Source organism: Cnephaeus nilssonii (assembly GCF_951640355.1).
Source record: "Cnephaeus nilssonii genome assembly, chromosome: X".
Lineage (NCBI taxonomy): Eukaryota > Metazoa > Chordata > Mammalia > Chiroptera > Vespertilionidae > Cnephaeus > Cnephaeus nilssonii.
The window spans coordinates 24869594-24890253 of NC_137071.1; the positions used below are offsets into that span (position 1 = coordinate 24869594).

At 42.5% G+C, this 20660-nt stretch overlaps 1 pseudogene across 1 annotated transcript; it reads left to right on the plus strand.

The window, feature by feature from the left end:
* Nucleotides 1-439: 439 nt before the first annotated feature.
* Nucleotides 440-11051, plus strand: LOC307096139 (U3 small nucleolar ribonucleoprotein IMP3-like; annotated as a pseudogene). The gene is made up of 2 exons: nucleotides 440-615; nucleotides 10503-11051. The product of its transcript is annotated as a U3 small nucleolar ribonucleoprotein IMP3-like (transcript).
* Nucleotides 11052-20660: the final 9609 nt, after the last annotated feature.

A 20660-nucleotide genomic window follows, 5' to 3' on the forward strand; every position in this document is an offset into this window, starting at 1 on the left:
TCACCATGGACACTGAGCAGGCACAGTACCCAGCACCCAGCAGAGCCTAAGACTTAGTGGCCAGGATGCCAAGTGTTAGGTGGAGCAATGGAGTGGCAATGACTCTGCTCCCTGGCAGGTCAGCGGGCCAACCTACCCTTCATATTGAGACACCCATGACCTCCCCCACCCATGACCTCACTCCCAGAGTGGCCAGTGGAACCCTGAGGAGTCTGTGAGGTCACCCCCTTATGCTCCACAAACACTGTCATGGGGCAGCAGCCACTGGCTGTCTATGTCCTGGGGAAGCTTCTGAGACCCTGAGACTCAAACAAGCTCCTGAGAGGGACACGGAGCATTGGGAACCAAGGACACTCCAAGTGCTGACCCCGGGAGGTGAGAACCAGGGACAAAAGTCTCTGTTCAGCAGTTCTGGATAGCCCACCGCCACCAGGCCATCATGGTCCTCGGCTGGCTACTGTTCCTGGTGATGGCTCTGCCCTCGGTCACGACAGGAGCCAAGGAGTGCATCTTCTGTGATCTGACCGACTCCTCGGACTGCACTGGCATCCCCATGACCTGTGGCGATGACGAGGAATGCTTCATGGGCGAAGGGATGGCCCCGGCCTCAGCCCCGTCATCAACAAAGGCTGCATGGAAACCACTTCCTGTGGCAATGAGGAGGCTGTCACCTAACAGGGCATCACTTACAGCCTTATCTCCACCTGCCGCAATGGCGAACTGTGTAACAGGGCCCCCACCCCTGCAGGCAGCCTGAAGGCAGGGGCCACCACCTGCCTGGTGCTGGGCATGCTGCTGCTACTTCTATGACTGTGACCAGCATGGAGAACAGGGCCTGGGACTGGTTTCAGGGCTGCCCTGCTCCTTGTGCCTCCTGCCCCTTTCCTTCCCCTTCCCCCCATTAAAAGGCCAGAGGCCCTAGAGAAAAAATAAGATGATAATGATAAAGCTGTACAGTACTTTTTCATGGGATAGTGTAACCAACTTCAGAAATAAGCTGTGGTTCATTTATAAAATGGATATCCTCCTATATAATAAAAGGCTAATACGCAAATCGATTGACTGGTCACTAGGATGTGTACTGACCACCAGGGGGCAGACGCTCAATGCAGGAGCTGCCCCCTGGTGGTCAGTGCACTCCCACAGAGGGAGTTTCACTCATCTAGAAACCAGGCTCAGGCTGGTGAGCACAGTGGTGGTGGTGGGAGCCTCTCCAGCCTTGGTGGCAGTGCTAAGGACTCCTCAGGGGATGTCTGCGGGGTGTGGGCCTAAGCTGGCAGGCAGACATCTCCCGAGGGGTCCTGGACTGCGAGAGGGTGCAGGCCAGGCTGAGGGACTCCCCACATCCCCCAGTGCATGAATGCCATGCACTGGGCCTCTAGTGTCTATATATTACAAAATGATCACCACAATACATCTAGTTAACATCTGCCATAACATCCTATATAATAAAGAGGTAATATGCAAATTGACCATCACGACCTCACCAGGATGGCCGCCCCCATGTGGACACAAGAGGGCCACCCCTATGTGGTCACAAGATGGCCACCACAAGATGGCCGGCAGGGGAGGGCAGTTGTGGGCGATCAGGCCAGCAGGGGAGAGCAATTAGGGGTGACCAGGCCAGCAGGGGAGGGCAGTTGGAGGTGTCCAGGCTAGCAGGGGAGGGCAGTTGGGGGCAATCAGGCCAGCAGGAGAGAGCAATTGGGGGGAACCAGGCCTGTAGGGGAGGGCAGTTGGGAGTGACCAGGCTGTCAGGGGAGGGCAGTTGGGGATGACCAGGCCTGCAGGATAGGGCAGTTGGGGGGGACCAGGCCTGCAGGGGAGGGCAGTTGGGGGTGACCAGGCTGGCAGGGGAGGGCAGTTGGGGGTGACCAGGCTGGCTGGGGAAGGCAGTTAGGAGGGACCAGGTCGGCAGGGGAGGGCAGTTGGTGGCAATCGGGCCAGCAGGGGTGCAGTTAGGCATCGATCAGGCTGGCAGGGGAGTGGTTAGGGCGTAATCAGGCTGGCAGGCAGAGGCAGTTAGGGGTAATCAGGCAGGCAGGCAGGCGAATGGTTAGGAGCCAGCAGTCCTGGATTGGGATGTCCGACTGCTGGTTTAGGCCTGATCCCACAGGCAGTTGTACATCCAGCAGTCAGACATCCCCTGAGGGGTCCCAGATTGGAGAGGGTGCAGGCTGGGCTGAGGGCCACCCACCCCCAGTGCACAAATTTTGTGCACCGGGCCTCTAGTATAGTTATAAAATCTTTTGTCTTGTGATAAGAATTTTAAGATTTACTCTTAGCAACTTTCAAATACACAATACAGTATTAGTAACTATAGTCACCATGCTGTACATTACATCCCCATGCCTGATATATTTATTTGTATTTTCTTTAATTTCTTTAATTTTTTATTGATTTTCTTTTTTAATTACAGTTTACATTTAATATTATTTTGTATTAGTTTCAGGTATATAGCATAATGGTTAGACAATCAAATATTTTATACAGTGCTCTCCCCTCCCACATGATACTTCCAGTACCCACCTGGCACCATACATAGTTATTCCAATATTATTGACTATATTCCCTATGCTGTACTATACATCCCCGTCACTATTTTTGTGACTAAGAATTTGTAGTTCTTTATCCCTTCACCTTTTTTAAAAAATATATTTTATTGACTTTTTACAGAGAAGAAGGAAGAGGGATAGAAAGTTAGAAACATCGATGAAAGAGAAACATCAATCAGCTGCCTCGTGCAAACCTCCTACTGGGGATGTGCCTGCAACCAAGGTACATGCCCTTGACTGGAATCAAACCTGGGACCCCTCAGTCTGCACGCTAACGCTCTATCCACTGAGCCAAATTGGTCAGGGCACCCCTTCATCTTTTTTAACATAAATCTTTATTGTTCAGATTATTACAGATGTTCCTCTTTTTTTCCCCAATAGCTCCCCTCCACCTGATTTCCCCCCCACCCCATACCCTTATCCCTGCCACTGTCCTCATCCATAGGTGTAAGATTTTTGTCCAATCACTTCCTGCACCCCTCATGCCCCCTTCCCCCCGAGAATTGTCAGTCCACTTCCTTTCTATGCCACTGATTCTATTATATTCACAAGTTTATTCTGTTCATCAGATTTTTTATTGACTGATTTTGAGATTCACTTGTTGATAGATACGTATTTGTTGTCACTTTGTTGTTCATAATTTTTATCTTTACCTTTTTCTTCTTCTTCCTTTTCTTAAAGAATACCCTTCAGCATTTCATATAGTCCTGTTTTGGTGGTGATGAACTCCTTTAGCTTTTTCTTGTCTGTGAAGCTCTTTAGCTGACCTTCAATTCTAAATGATAGCTTTGCTGGGTAGAGTAATCTTGGTTGTAGGTTCTTGTGTTCATCACTTTGAATATTTCTTGCCACTCCCTTCTGGCCTGCATAGTTTCTGTTGAGAAATCAGCTGACAGTTGTATGGGTACTCCCTTGTAGTTAACTAACTGCTTTGCTTTTCTCTTGCTGCTTTCAAGATTCTCTCTTCGTCTTTTGCCCTTGGCATTTTAATTATGATGTGTCTTGTTGTGGTCCTCCTTGGATTCCTTTTGTTTGGGGTTCTCTGTGCTTCCTGGACTTGTAAGTCTATTTCTTTCACCAAGTAGGGAAAGTTTTCTGTCATTAATTCTTCTAATATGTTTTCAATATTTTGCTCTCTCTCTTCTTCTGGCACCCCCATAATTCGGATGTTGGTATGCTTGAAGTTGTCCCAGAGGCTCCTTACACTATCTTCATATTTTTTTATTCTTTTTTCTTTTTGTTTTTCTGGTTGGGTATTTTTTGCTTCCTCATATTTCAAATCTTTGGTTTGATTCTTGGGGTCCTCTAGTCTACTGTTGGATTTCTGTATATTATTCTTTATTTCAGACAGTGTATGCTTAATTTCTGACTGGTCCTTTTCCATTTTTTTGGCATTCTCATTAAGATCCTTGAAGGTCTCACTAAATTCCTTGGCAGTTTCTAGAAGATTCTTGAGTAACCTTATAATTGTGGTTTTTAACTCTATATCCAGTAGTTTGCTTTCCTCCATTTCTTTCATTTGTGACCTGTTTCTTTGTCTCCACATTTTGGCTGCTTCCCTGTGTTGATGGAGTCGCTTTGTGTGATAGGTGACCTATAGGCCCTAGTGGCTCAGCCTTCCCAACAACCTGAGGTGGACACTCTTGGTGCACCCCTTTGTGGGCTGGGTGCACCGTGTTGTTGTAGTTAAGCCTTGATTGCTGTTGGTACACTGGGAGGAATTGACCTCCAGGCCAATTGGCTGGGAGGATCAGCTATGTCTATAATGGAAGAATTGCTGTGCTGGAGAAACCCTTATGGGGCAGGACTTGCTTCAGTGGGGCTTTGGTGCTCACTGAGTCTGCCTCCTGAGTGTGTCACTTATGTATGTGAGGAGTTGAAATCTGGTGTCGTCTCACTCTGACCACTAGGTACACTGACTCATGGATCTTCAAGGAGGTGCAAGTCAGCTATTGTCTGAGGCCACCCAGCAGGAACTACAGCAAGATCTGCAGATTTCTCCTCTTTGTTTGGGGTTTGGAAGTTTTGGAGCTGTCTTACCCAGCTGCAATTTGTTAGGTTAAGCTGCGAAAGGGCAGGCCATTCATATGCAAAAGCCACTGCACACAGCTCCGGTGGGTTTGTAAATTGGGTGGGGCGAGGTCTCAGGGAATCACTAGGGCGTGGCAACCAGTGATACCTGCCAGTCAGCCGTCTCTGCGTCTCCGTGTCTCCATGTCTCCATGTCTCCACGTCTCTGCGTCTCCATGTCTCCGCGTTTCCGCATCTCTGCGTTTCCAAGTCTCCATGTTTCCGCGTCTGGAGTCCAGCACCCCAGTGCAGTAAACAATGATTCTTGCGAGCACCTTTGAGAAAAAGCCACCCTCACTTTCCGACCCGATGCCAAACAGTCCAGTTTCTCCCCATAGGAGTCTGGGTCCCCAGAGTCTCGCCGGAAACTGGAGTTCAGAGCAGTCGGGAGCTTGTATCTCCCTTCCAATTGAAAAAAACAGCGCACCCAGTCACCAGCCTGATTTGCACGCCTCTGTACCTCTGCTTTTCTGCGGCTCTGCACCTCCTACACAGTCTCAATGAGCTTTTTTTCTTTCCTTCTAGTTGTAGAACTTCTACTCAGCCAGCTTTCCCGTGGTTCTGGGTGATAGTCATTTTGTCTTTTAGTTGTAGTTTTGGTGTGGTTGTGACAGGCAGCACGTACAGGTGTATACCTTTTACCGCCATCTTGTTTTTTTTTTTATCCCTTCACCTTTTGCACCCAGCCCCCCCCCCAACCCTCTCCTCTGACAGCCATCAGTCTGTTATCTGTATCTATGAGTCTGTTTCTATTTTGTTTATTTTGTTCTTTAGATTAGACATATAAGTAGAATTATATGATGCCTGTCTTTATCTGCCTGATTTATTTCACTTAGCAAAATATCCCCTAGATCCTTCCATGCTGTCACAAATTGTAAGATTTCATTCTTTTTTTATGGCCAAATAAAATTCCCTTGCATATATGTACCATAACTTTTTTATCCACTCGTCTATTAATGGGTACTTGAGTTACTTCCATATCTTGGCTATTGTAGATAACATTGCAAGGAATATAGAGGAGTATATAATCTATTGAATTAGTGTTCTGGGTTTCTTTGGATATATACCCAGAAGTGGAATCACTGAGTCATAAGGCAGTTCCACTTTTTATTTTTTGAGGACTCTCCACACTTTTTTCCATAGTGGCTATACTATCCAGGTCCTCTGCCCATTTTTTTTTTAAAAACTGGATTGTCAGTTCTTTATATGTCTTAGATATTAATCATGCATCAGATATATCATTTTCAAATATCCTCTCCCATTTAGTGGATTGCCTGTTTGTTTTGTTGATGGTTTTCTTCACTGTGCAAAAGCTTTTTAATTGGACATAATCCCATTTGTTTCTTTTTGCTTCTGTTGTCCTTGCCTGAAGAGACATAGCCAAAAAAATATTTTTAAGACCAATGTCAAAGGGTTCACTGCCTATGTTTTTTCCCCCTAGGAGTTTTATGGATTCTGGTCTTACATTTAAGGTTTAACCCATTTGGGTTTATTTTTGTACATGGTGTATGTAAGTTAGTCTAGTTTCACTTTTTGCATGTAGTTGTCCAGTTTTCCAAATACCATTTATTGAAGACACTGTCATTTTTTCATTGTATATTCTTGTTTCCTTTGTCATAGATTAATGGAGCATATAACTATTGGTTTATTTCTGGGCTTACTATTTTGTTTCATTGATCTATGTACCTGTTTTTGTGCCATTACCATACCATTTAAATTACTATAGCTTTGTAGTATAGTTCAGAATCATTAGATGTATATGATACCTCCAATTTTGTTATTCTTTTTCAAGATTTATTTGTACATTTGGGGTCTTTTGTGGTGCCATACAAATGTCAGAATTAGTTGCTCTAGATCTTTGAAAATTGCCATACATATTTTTATTTTCTCTATTTTCCATTTTATTTATCTCACCTCTAATCTTAATTATTTCTTCCCTTATGCTACTTTTGGGTTTAGTTTTCTTTTCCTTTTCTACTTTCAAAAGATTTAGGGTTAGTTGTTGATTTGAGCTCCTTCTTCCATTATGTGTTTGTAGCTGTAAATTTCCCTCTTAGAAATGCTTTCACTGCATTTCATAAACTTTTGTATATTTTGTTTTCATTTTCATTTATCTCAAGGTATTTTGCAATTTATCTTATTTCTTTTTTACTTATTGGTTGTTCAAGAGTATGCTGTTTAATTTTCATATATTTATGAATTTTCCAGTTGTCTTTCTGTTAATGATTTCTTGTTCCATTTAACTGTGGTCAGAAAAATGTTTGTATGATTTCAATCTTTTACAATTATAGTCTTTTGGGCTATGGCATTGTCTGTCCTTGAGAATGTACCAAGTGTACTTGAGAAAAAGATATATTCTGCTGTTGGGTAAATTGTAATGTATATAGCAATAATGATGCTTTAAACCTTTGAAATTCAAATTTTTATCTATGATGACTATTTTTTATTGGCAATCCTTCTCTGCCCCTTCTGTACATTAAATTCATATTTCATGGTTGTTAAGAATATTCAGGAAACATCTTAACTTAGTTCAATGTTAGAGCACATTTTCCATTTCAAACTAATAAACTGATATTTTTGTTATACAATTTATTGATATCTCATGGGACTATTTCACAGCAGACATATATTTTCCCCAAGAATTTTCATTTATGCTGAATCTATTTTATCTGGTGTGCTGGTTATTTCTCAGCATGCTGGATCCTACAGGTTTTCCCCTGTAGCTGCTGTGTGTCATCAATAAGAAAATTTGTCTTCAGCCAAGCTTTAAACAAGAGTGTTCTCCCATGATGGTATTCAAGATCCCAAAGAGGAAATGGGTCTTCACTGGAGGTGCAGTTAGAGAAGGACAGTAAGGATTTCCCAGCTCAGTAGCTGAGGCAGAAGGCTTCCTGTTCCCAGAGCAGCAGCTGGCATCACTGGGGGGGATTATGACAGGATGTTTCCCAGGTGCATCGATTATGTGGTGAGCAGGGCCCTGGTGTCTGAGGAAGGAAAGGACTCAATGGCAAAAGATCTTGTCATGTCCCTCTGACTTACAGAAGCATATGTGTTTCATACTTTGGTTATAAATGTGATTCCACTAAATTATATGTCATTAAACCCAGGTTCAGGCTTTTCAGTCTTTGTAAATACAGGAACTGCTACCAGACCACTTCCACACTGTGGACTGGCCCTACCCCAGCACAGTCCCTGACCTTTCATGTTTCAGGTGACCTCCAGGTCCTTGACTCGCTGAGGAAAAATTTCAAGGAAGAATCTAAGTGAGAACAAAGCAAGTTTTATTCAGGTAGTGGAAAAGAAAGAGGCCAGGTCGTGGGCGCCACTATGAAAGAAGCAAAAAGTAAGTGAGTGGATGTGGGCCAATGTAAGAGGTGAGTTGCACGCATGGTCAGTTAGTGTTTGGGGTTTTATGTGTTTCCAAGTTGTGTGTGTATGTGTGTGTGTGGGGGGGTGTGTGGTTTGTCTCCAAGCTTTGTGGAGCCAAATTCTGACTCTGGTTGGGAGGGGGCCTTGTTGTTGTGATTTCCAGGACCACCTCAGGAAATTCCTGCAATTAACTGTTCCCCTTTGATCATGCCCAGAAGTGGGTGCTCTGGAGAGAGGATGTTAGCCCCCACACCCTTACTCCACTTACTGGGATCTTTTCCCCAACTTCTTTCTATCATGCCTTAGAGCTACTGTCTTTCTATCATCAGCCAATGCCTTATTGACAAAGTATTGTGATGAAGAATAGATTTCCAGATGGCTCTCTTTATTTTCTTTGGATAACTTCTTACTATAATACTTCTGACTCATACTTAGAATTACCAACCACATCTATTTTTCTCAGAACACAGCTGTTCTTTTCAGACAGCCAATATTTTTCTAGCCTTAATACAGTAAAGCTACTGTTATTTGACTTAGACTAATGTACAAATGATTCCAGAAGGATAAAAACTAATAGGCATACAGAGAGCTTTGAAACATGGTGGGAAAGCCCGTATTTGAAATCAATCTAAACTTTGTAGCTGTCAGACCTTGGCAAATTCTTTAGTCTTGCTGAATTTTCAGTCCTCCTTTAAAAAATACCAGTTATAAAATGCACCATGTACAATTGCTATAAGATTTAAATTAGGAAGATACGTAAAAAGTATATAACATGGTCTCAAAAATTATGCCTTTAACTTTTGAAATTTCAGGAAATTTGTTTAAAGTGCAATTCCTTGATCTCACCCTGTTATAGACTGAATATTTGTGTCCACCCAAATTGATATGTGGCTTTTGAAGAGAGGGCCTTTAGGAAGAAATTTGTTTTACATTAGGTCATGAAGGTGGGAACTTCATCATGTAATTAATGCCCTTATAAGAAGAAAGAAAGAGAGAGAGAATACTTGCCAAAGAAAGGTCATGTGAGCACATAGTGAAAAAGCATTGTCTACAAGCTAGGAAGTGGGCTCTCAACCGGCACTGAATCTTCCAGGACCTGGATCTTGGATTTCCCAGCCTCCAAAAATGTGAGAAAAAAACAAACTGCTGTTGTTTAAGACACACAGTCTATGGTATTTTGTTTTAGCAACTCAAAATAACCAAAGAACAGGCTCTCCCTCTGGGGAGCACTCCAGAGCCTTTCCTCTGGTCCCCAGCTCCCTTCCCTTCCCCTTCCCCCCCAGGCACATTACCATTAGCTTCCTTACTCCCAAACTCCAAGGGTCCTTCCTTTGCCTCTATAACTGGTTTCCTAAGTCCATATCTTCTAGGAATTACTTTGTCTTACCTCTATGATTTACCAAATAAATGTTCTCTTACAATAATAATAATCTTACCTTATAATAGACAAATATGCAAATTGACCGCACCTTCGCTATGCCCAAGCCACGCCCACCAACTGAGCCACGCCCACCAACCGAGCCACGCCCACCAACCACGCCCACCAGGAAACCGTTGCAGGGACGTTGGGGTGTGGCCGAGCCCAAGGCCGGGAAAGCCTCGGGGAGGAGGCTTTCCCGGCCTTGGGCACCAGCGGGGAGCCTGCACCGATTGCAGGAAACCACTGGGGTTCGGCTCCTGCGATCCTTAGCAGGGATGTTGGGTGTGGCCGAGCCCAAGGCCACTGCCCGGGGCCAAGCCCCGACCCTGAAAAAGGCAGAAGGCGGTGGCCACAGCCAAGGCCTGAGTCCCTGGTGCCGGCAGAAAACTGGTGCAGGCAGCCAGGTGAATGAAGGTTTATTGCACGAATCTTCGTGCAAACGGGCTACTAGTAATAATAATAATAATAATAATAATAACCAAAGCACAGCCCCCAGTATGTTTAGTAATTGTTCCAGGAATCTGCATTTAACAAGCTCTCTGGGCAACTTGAGTGTTATAACATAATTAGGACATGGCACTCAATAGAAGTAGAAGTAAACAACAATGATAATGCCTTTTAAAAATTATGGAAAAAACAAACATTAGCAAATACTATTTTAATAGCTTAAAAAATTAATATAAGAACAGTTGCACAGCTGTAAATGAGTGTAAATACCACTGGGCTTGCTTTTAAAAAAAATAATCAACAGAGCCTAAACTGGTTTGGCTCAGTGGATAGAGCGTCAGCCTGTGGACTGAAGGGTCCCAGGTTCGATTCCCGTCAGGGGCACGTATGTTGGTTGCAGGCACATCCCCAGTAGGGAGCGTGCAGGAGGCAGCTGGTCGATGTTTCTCTCTCATCGATGTTTCTAACTCTCTATCTCTCTCCCTTCCTCTCTGTAAAAAAATCAATAAAATATATTTAAAAATAATAATCAACAGAGATGCTTTACAAAAAAACCAAAATGTACAAACTGTGCTTTTCTAGAAGTAGACTGTGTCCTGAGATCCTCTTAAGAGAGTCTAAAGTAGAGCCTTGGGTCCTAGGGAGCTGGCAGCTGCCATCCTAGTGCGGAAGCTTAACTTCCACAAGCAGAAACTGTTGAAGCAGGTGGACTTCCTGAACTGGCAGTTCACTGACCAAAACCTGCACAAACTTCACGTGTTGTGGCCTTATTGGTTGCAGCGGCGCAAGGACTACAAGTGCTACAACCAGTTGAGCCGTCCAGTGCATGAGCTGGCCTGGCTCCTGCAAGATCTGCCCAAGTGCAACCTGTTTCACACGCATACCTTGGCCACGCTGTTGGACAAGCTGTATGATCTTGGCCTGGTGCTTATGTGCAGCTTGCTCTCTCGAGCTCTGCGATGTAGTCAAGGCCTCGTCCTTCAGCCACTGCAGCGTGCCCACTGTGCTCCTTAAGCTGCGCATGGAGTAGCACATCCAAGCTGCCCTGGCCTTCCAGGAGCTGGGCCAAGTGCCACTAGTCACCTACCCCACCTTCCTTGTCACACGTAGCGTGGAGGACTTGGCCACCTGGGTTGACTCGTCCAAGATCAAACAATGAGGAGCGTGATGATTTTGATCTGGAAACCTAGCTGTCTTTCCATCCTCCTCAAACTTCCCCCCACCCCCACCATCACGACCACTGCTGCATTTTATAGATTGGGAAGCTGAGACCATATGCTGGAGATTCTGTGAAGGCGCTTTCCCCCAAGAGTGGTCAATCAGTCCTTGGTTCTTTTTTTTTTAATTTTTATTGATTTCAGAGAGGAAGAGAGAGATAGAAGCATCAATGGTAAGAGAATCATTGATTGGTTGCCTCCTGCATGCCCCCTTCTGGGGATGAGCCCGGAAAAATGTGCCTTGACCAGGAATAGAACCATGACCTGCTGGATCATAGGTCAAGGCTCAACTACTGAACCACACAGGATGGGCCAGTCCTTGGTTCTTAAGAACTTGGCTCCTCAACTGCAGGCCACATTCATAGCCAAAGGGTATGGCCCTGTTTTCCATGAAATTTTCTTAGCACTTGGACTATTGATAAACGACTGCCTTGAAACAATGGGGAAGAGTTTTGTGCTGCACTGGGAATTGTTAGATTCTTATACCTTTAACATGGTTGTGTGAAAGCAAGAACTTTGCACCCAGACCCACCCCACCCCCCTTTCCTCTTATTATCTCATAGCAAGACAGTTTGGTTTAATTCATTTAACTCAAATTCTTGCTCCTGTTGGTGATTAAGCTGTGTAAGACCATGGAGAATTTGGTCTTAAGATTTCATAAAATGGGGTGAGACTTTTAGTGCTCAGTATCTCATCCCTTGTTTAAAGGAATGCTTTTTCAATGCCAATAAATAGTCCAATTGCTGTGTGTGTGTGTGTGTGTGTGTGTGTGTGTGTGTGTGTGTGAGAGAGAGAGAGAGAGAGAGATGTCATTGACTCTTGGCTCCTGACATCGGGCGCCATTTTGCCCCGACCCGCGGGGCAACAACACGGACACCAGAGACGAACCTAAGAGAAAGAGACAAACAAGGGACGCGGAGAATGGAGGCAAGACAAATGGGTTTCTGATCAAGCCTCAAATTTTTATTCTTACAGCAGTGCCTTATATCCAAGTCAGGGAGTGGGAGGTGGGGCGCGGGGAGTGAACTGTGGACCTATCAGTGCTTGCCAGCAGGGGCTGCAGGCAGGGGAGGGGGTATGAGGAAGTTCTAGAAGGGGAGATGTCTAGGAGGGATAGGGGCTGAGCGGATCATGTGGACTTAGATAATTTGGCTAAGGTCGTAAAGGGTGTTGACTAAAGATAAAGGATGGGGCGGTTGAAGGGCAGCTATGCGAAGAATGCTTTGTCCTCAGGCATGAGGAAGTAAGCCAATGGTGAGGACCAAGTTTCCATGAGGTTCTGTTTCATTAGCTTACTAAAATAATGTTAGAATTAATTTGTCATTGACTCTTGGCTCCTGACAGAGAGAGAGAGAGAGAGAGAGATTCCCAACTAGGATGAACCATAATCATCACCTATATTTGAATGATTTTGTGATTTTGACCTGGGAAGTGGCAATTTCATATGATTAAATCTAATACCATATCATCTGTTTTCAAAACTTTAAAAAATAGTTACAGCTTTATCTCCAATATACATACTGTCCTTAAAGAGCACAATAAAAATAGGCAGTGCTAAAAATGTAATATTCAAAGCCAGAAAACAATACATTAAAATATTTTATAGGCCCGTGTGTTTTGAGGTGTTGAGGGTGTGAATCATTTATTAACATATTGTGCTGTTTCCCCAAATTCTACTTTGACAACCTTGTATTGCTTTGAATCATCTGGTGCTTGAATATTATTTAAACACATACATTTTAACAGCTAGGAAATGAGCAAGATTCAATTCAAAACAACCTAACTAACTAAATGGCGGTTTTAAAATTAAAGAATGGTTCACATTCAGACAAGGATTTCCTTCTAACTCTGTAAAATGTGATCTAATCCCATCCATTCCTTTTCAAATACTAAAGAGGATTCCTTAAGATAGTTTTGTGGGGGAGGCAATAGCTTTTCCTCCTCCATTTTATGTTCTGGGCTGAGAACCCTCTGTAATAAAAACAAACAGATTAACAGGAAAAAAAACACAAACGGAAGTTTAATAACATGTATACCTCCTGTATACATGGAAGAGATTTAGGATAACTTACTAATTCCTGAAATGGCCTAAGCCACTACCTCAAATACCATCTCCAGGCAAAGACAAAAGATGTTAGAGTAGGGAGTCAGTTATTGGAGGCTACCAGGAAAGCACAGTAACCAAGGGTATGGTTGTTATATTTAAGTCCTTGCCTTCTCAATGTATAACAGTTCTTAGAAATTTAGTCATTCTTCTCTTCCAGGTACAGAGAAAAAGACACCCTTATAAATGGAGATTTTCCTTATAAATTAAATGTCTCTTACAAAAAAGGTAACTTCTCAGTTTTCGGAGCTTCTCCTATGTCTGCTGTTCCTTAAAACTAGTCAGCTTAAAATTATCCTTATGTCAAAGAGGCATATTTTGGGTAGCAAATTCTGCTCCCCATCAGTTTCTTCCCTTTTTCCTTCACAGGCACATGCAAACAATCTATTCTTAAGGAACTACCACATCTCAGCCATTCTACTTTGAACATCTGCATTGTTGAACCCCAACTAATTCCATGTGGACTCAGGTAAGCACAGTTTCCTCCTGGGAGCTAAGTTTTCCTCTCTGCTATCTTATTCAATCAGATAGTGGCTTCCTTGCTGACATAATTTTGTGAATCCTCATTCCCTGGTGTCAGCTGTTGAGGAAAGGTCAAACTCCCTTTATATAGTGCTATTTATGCCCTTCATTCATCCCCCTCCCTTCCACACACAGGCACAACTGTTTACTCAGCTGTCAGCCAACACTAGGGCTTGTATCTGTAGTTACCATCCATTTCCTGGATAGTTCAAAATGCCCAGCTCTCTCTCCTCTACAGATAACTCAGTAAAGTTGTGAAGAGCTTACATAGGAATCTTGTATTTCTGGTTGTAAGCTTGAGAAAAGATTTGACTTATTGGGGTAAAAATGGGAAGCATAAAAATGGTAGAATCAGTTAGACCTTGATTGCTCATGAATATTCACTAAATGCAAAGTGTACAGACTTGTCTCCTGCTACATAGTATAATCTTTACCCGTATTTTAGAAATGTTTACTACATTATTGTAATTGAACCCAAGTTTTTAAAATTTATTTTCATTGTTGAAAGTATTACAGATGTTCCCCCCTTTTCCCCATTGAAGCATAATACACAGTAAGACCAATCACTATAGCACTGAGTATGAAACAAGGAAAACGTTTATTTCAAGAGGCAGCTCAATGAGGAGACAGGGAAAAAGCTCGAATCTGCCTTTCCTATCCAATTTGAGGTAGGTTTTTAAAAGGTTAGGGAAGAACAGGTATGGGAAAGCACTGGTGGGGCGAGTTTTAATTGAAGGGCCTTGGAGCTTGGCCATTTATAATGGCCCTCAGCACCAGATCTTCCTGGACAATGGACTCTTCGCCTCTGAAAGAGGTTCTGGTGTTTAAGTTCCTATTATGTCCTTTGGTTCTGTGAGGGTTGAGGGGCAAGATTTTGGTTCCGTGTAGAGCTGAAAATCAAAGATCTTTCCTCTGCACGTGCTTCGGCTGCATGACTTGGTCTATTTTGGTCTGTTGTCTCTGAAAAACAACTCAGTATCCTGTTAGAAACCAGATAGGACCATTTTGAGCTGGTTCTGTGAATACATTATAAGGTTGCTATGTTCATACTGGTTTTACAGATGAATCTGGGGTTTAAAATGCTAAATACCAAATGGATGTAAAGAATCATTTTTGAGGTTATTGACTTGGACTGTGATAATGGTATTACAGATACACACATATGCCCAAACTTATCAAACTGAATGTTTTTAAAACATGCATTTTAGTTTATGCCAATTATGCCTCATTAAAGCTGTAAAAAGAATGGAATGCTACATAATATGTTCAAGATAGCACAGACAGAAAACAGTGCCTCTATGTTCTTTCTTTGGTGTCCTACTCATCACACCCGGCAGCAGAGCAGTGGGGGAGGAAGGCATGGCTGGCTGGAATGAAAGGGGATGGAATGAAAAGAGATGGAGTGAAAAGGTGTTTTGGTTTTCCCCAGAATATTAGCACCTTCTCCTGATGTGCAAACCAACTTGAGAAAATGAAGCTCAAACTGTGGTACTTGGATCCCAAGTTGCCCAGGTTGATCTGCTCTGTCATTTGTTTGTGGGGATAGAGATGCTGGCAGCATTGGCAGGGTAACCCCCAATGAGGTGTCTTTTAAAAGAGAAAATTCTGTGCCACAGCCTCAGACCACACCTCTAGTACAGAGGCAGCTGTTAGTCAAAGGAGACTGGGATGGCCATCAGCCGTGGATAGAGAAATGTGCAAACTCAAACCAGCTGAGCTGTCACCTCTGTTCTGGCTCAGGCTGTGAGGGTCTCATCACAGGCCTAACCCTGTAGCACATGTAGTAGATGCTCAATAATTATTTTGGGAACAAATGATGGAATGACTCACCAATTCTAAAAAAATTAAGCCCAGTGGATCTTTTACTACTAGATTTATATTGTAAAGTTTCAATGCAATAGATGGGGTGCAATATTTATTTAGGAAAAAGGTAGAGATGAATATCCAAACTAAAGTGTGGAGATGATGTAAAGATTCCAATTCTCTATGCTTCCCCTATGAGCTGAAGTCACATCATTTACATCATAATCAGCTTTTCTCTGCAAAGGCACTTTGCAGTAACCCCCCGGCTTTATTAGGGGCAGATTTGTCTGCATTAGCTTACAAAATAACATCACCGTAGCTTTCAGCTTGCTCTGCTTGTTTTCACACAAAACTCAGCTCATCATAAATTCTCTAAAGAAATAATACTCCTATTTTTGTAAATATTGATAATTAGTTATAGTTCACTATTTTATTGAGGAATAATGGAAGCTCCTGATACTAGCCACATTATACATTATAGGACATGAATCAAGTAAACCATGAGGTGTGCCAATATAATTTCAAAGTTTGTAAGAAAATGTTTATATATTATCCCACTTTAAAACTGTTAAGTCAGCCCTAGCCGGTTTGGCTCAGTGGATGGAGCATCAGCTTGTGGACTGAAGGGTCCCAGGTTCGATTCTGGTCAGGGGCATGTGCCTTGGTTGCGGGCACATCCCCCGTGGGGGGTGTGCAGGAGGCAGCTGATCGATGTTTCTCATCGATGTTTCTGGCTCTCTATCCCTCTCCCTTCCTCTCTGTAAAAAGATCAGTAAAATATATTTTTAAAAAAACAAACCTGTTAAGTCATGTCCAGCCAATATGGCTCAGGGATTAAGCATCGACCTATGAACCAGGAGGTCATGGTTCCATTCCCGGTCAGGGCACATGCCTGGGTTGTGGGCTCAATCTCCAGTGTGGGGTGTGCAGTTGGCAGCCGATCAATGATTTTCTCTCATCATTGATGTTTCTATCTCTCTCTCTCCTTTCTTTCTGAAATCAATAACTATATGTATATAAAACAAACTGTTAGCTCAAGTGAAAATAGGAATCATTTTATTTCTTAATGATGGAGACTTAGAGAAATTGAAATGTTAGCTATTTCTTTTCAGCAATTGGCCCAAGTTTTCCCTAGTCAGTTCTGTAGGTCACACCATATTTGTTTGATAGGTAATATAAATTCACTGGGTTTGGAGATTTAAGCTGTTAACTTTCCAAACTTCTCTCTTAGCAGACGAGTTCAATCAGTATAAAGAACACAATGAGGCGTGGAATTATGTTGCATTATGCAGCAAAGTAATTTATTCCTTGAAACACCTAAAAACTAACAAATACATTTCTGAGGCACAAGAACATGCATTCCATACTGTAGGCTAAGATTAATTTAGCATGACCAATAAAGTTTCAAAATCATATTGGAAAAGTGTGCCTGTTTTAGATGGCTTGGATGTAAATATTTGATGTTATGAGGGAATGGAGACTACTATGCAGAAAGTAGCAAAATGGGGCAGAAATCAAGGATTTCATCATGAAGAACTCATTACTATGAAATTATCGGCCCTCTTTCCTTCTTTTCCAAATTGGGGAGATTTTGCCATTTCATGTTTTGTTTTGTTTTTTTAATTTAAAAATGTTCTTTTGGTACAGAATGTCTTTTGATTGCAAAACAAACAAACAAACTAAAAGCTAATTGGATTGTAAAAAATTATCAAATTGCCTCTAGAATTCCTTTTAAGAAAAACTTTAACTCCTCTTTTTTTTTTTTACTGGTTGTCTCTGTTGAATAATAACAATATTAGGCTTCTTGCTATTTTTCCTTTGCCATTTTTGTGCAGTGAGATTCTTTCCAACTTAATCCTCTCTCACCTGTAATTAACAGTGGATAGCAATATCTTGACTCTCTCTCTTTTGCATAAGCAAAATTATGTGATTAGCAATTTGCATTTAATAATCCATTTAGGAAAATGAGGCATGTAAAAGAATTTGGTTTATTGTCCTGCAAGGTTTCCCTATGCTAATCCTCTTACCCCTTACCAAAGGGGGAAAGTATGGCAAAGATAATAATACGTTTTATAGAGAAGGAGCCAGAATGTGTACTGTGGAATGCAGTTTTAGGCCATAAGTAAACCATATTTGCACAGATGAAGCCATTAGAATGAGGAGGGAGGAGGGAAGGGAAAGGCGACCAGAATCCGCTTTGAAAGGATTGAAAATGAACTCTGGTGCTCTGAGTGTGCTTAATATAGCATCCTCCCTATAGGAGTCCCCATGGGGTGGATGAGGATGTGCCATAGGAAGCAGATTACACTGCATGTGATGCTGGTTAGAGAGTAAGCTAAGAAAGAGGTCATTACAGCTGAGGATGAGGAGAAGACAACAACTGGAAATATGCAAATGCACAGACAGCATGCCAAGGCAGATTCCCCAGGCCACTGCAGCTTCCCCACAGGCCACTGCAGGCTCCCCACAGGCCCCTGCAGCTTCCCCACAGGCCAAGGCAGATTCCCTAGAGGCCATGACACAGGGCTTCAAGAAACTCATCCCAAATGGAGCCTTTCAGGACATGACCTGAAGCCTAGTCTTAGATCCAAACAAGTTGCCACAGTTCTATCTTTTCCCCTGGAATTACTTCCACTGCATTAAGACAGGATCTCACTAGACAAAGGCTGCTATTAAGTGGGCATTCTAGCCTCTTGCTGGACAGCTGATTTTGTTTCTCACCACGTATTTCAGTTGGCAGGTCCAGCAAACAACTCTGTTAGAGAGGCCTGCCTGTCGGATTTATGAGGAAGCCTTCTGGGTTTTGCCCCTTCACCTTTCAACATCAAGTAAATCATGCCTGTCTAGACGGAGGAGCGCCACTTCAAACTGCTAAGAGGCTGTGTCTGCCATACTGTGAAGGGATCATGAGGAATTCTCCAGTTATAGTGAAATGAGCCCCACTAGCAGCATCAGACTTTTTAAAGGGAGGATCTGTTTCCTGTCCCGGGGAGAATTCTCAAAATGATGTCAGTTCACCTTCTGCTCTGGTGTCCTTATTTCACCTGACCGTCCCAGGAGTGTGCCTCTGGCTCCCTCTTCTACAAACTAGAGTCCATGGTTTTGTTCCCACCCAGTATTTTTCACAACATTTGAATATTAACACGTCTTACAACGTGTTTGGTTAGCACACAGCTTAGGAATTCATAGCATCATTCATGTTTAAAAGTGTAATGTGGGTCTCTTTAAGATTATAAATCTTTTTATTTGACTTTCACTTCCTAGCAGAAAATACCATATTTTCCGGCATATAAGATGACTTTTTAACCCAGGAAAATCTTCTATACGCTCAGTCGTCTTATACACCGGAAAATATGGTAATTAAGTCTGTTAAAATGAGAATCAGGGGGGCAGGTGAAATAGGTGAAGGGGAATAAGAGGTAAAAACTTTCAGTTAAAAAATAGTCACAGGGATGTAAAGTATAATATCTACACTAATAAAAGAGTAACATGCAAATTGACTGTACCTTCCCAATGCCCACCAGCCAATCAGGAGTGAATATGCAAATTAACCCAAAAAGGTGTCTGGTTAATTTGCATTTGCAGGCGCTGAGCGGCCGGGGGCGGGGTAGGACACTTGTGTCTTGGTAGTTAGGAACACCATAAAGGAGCAGATAGCCTGTGCATTTCACACTGCCCCAGCTGCTCCGGGCCCCTGGGCACTGTGGGAAGGTGGAAAGGCGGCTCTGGGCTGGAGTAAAAAGGCGGCTCAAGTATGAAAATTATAAATATAGTATATGTATGAGATACTTGTATATGTTTTATAAACTGAGTGGCCAGATTATTATGATAGCTGAATGCATAATAATCTGGCCACTCAGTGTATCCTATATAACAGTGGTTCTCAACCTTTCTAATGCCACAACCCTTTAATACAGTTCCTCATGTTGTAGTGACCCCCAACCATAAAATTATTTTTGTTGCTACTTCATAACTGTAATTTTGCTACTGTTAATGAATCATAATGTAAATATCTGTGTTTTCCGATGGTCTTAGGCTCTACAGCAGTGGTTCTCAACCTGAGGGTCGCGACCCACAGGTTGAGAACCGCTATCAGGGTCGCCTAAGACCATCGGAAAACACAGATATTTACATTACAATTCATAACAGTAGCAAAATTACAGTTATGAAGTAGCAACAAAAATAATTTTATGGTTGGAGGTCACCACAACATGAGGAATTGTATTAAAGGGTCATGGAATTAGAAAGGTTGAGAATCACTGCTATATAATAAAAGGCTAATATGCAAATTGTCCCCTCGACCAGGAGTTCAACCAGCAGGCAGGCCGGCCAACCGCCCATGTCCCCTCCCCCTGGCCAGGCTGGCCGGACCCCACCCATGCATGAATTCATGCACCAGGCCCCTCTAATATATATATACTGAGTGGCCAGATTATTATGCATTCAGAGATCATAATAATCTGGCCACTCAGTGTATATGTAATATATTTAGTATATATACATGTATCCACATATAATATGTATCTATGGAAGCCCCACTATGTGAAATACCATTTGTTAGGCATCCTAGATAAAATTAAAACTCAAGATGAAGGCTTTCTCTTTCTTAGAGGAGTTAAAATTTTATCTGAAAATGTGCATAAACACTAAAATTGAGAATTATATGACAGGACAGTGTGAATGATAACAGTAATCATTAATAAAGTAGTACACATTTTTCATTATAAGTTGTCTTTTCTTATTCATATATCCATTGTAATATTGCCAACAGACTACACTTTCTTAAGGAGTGCAATGACCATGAATATTTTGCAAGTTCTCATTTTATTTAACAAGAAAAAAAGCAAATCAAAATAAAGACATCTTTGGTGCCTTGCAAATTGGTGTAAAATCTCTCCAGTAAGCCCATCATTCAAGAAAGCACAGGCTATCTGCTCCTTTATGGTGTTCCTAACTACCAAGACAAGTCCCAATGTTTATTCTTAAAGGTCCGAACATACAAAGGATCATAAAAAGGATCATAAGGCAAATCCTTAAAGGGAAATTTAGTGTGTGGATCCCCATAAACTCTTATGTGTAGATAACTAGCATGAGGAGAGAGGAAAATGTTCCTTGGTGTAGTCCTTACATTCTAGGGAAAGCAAGGAGCCACA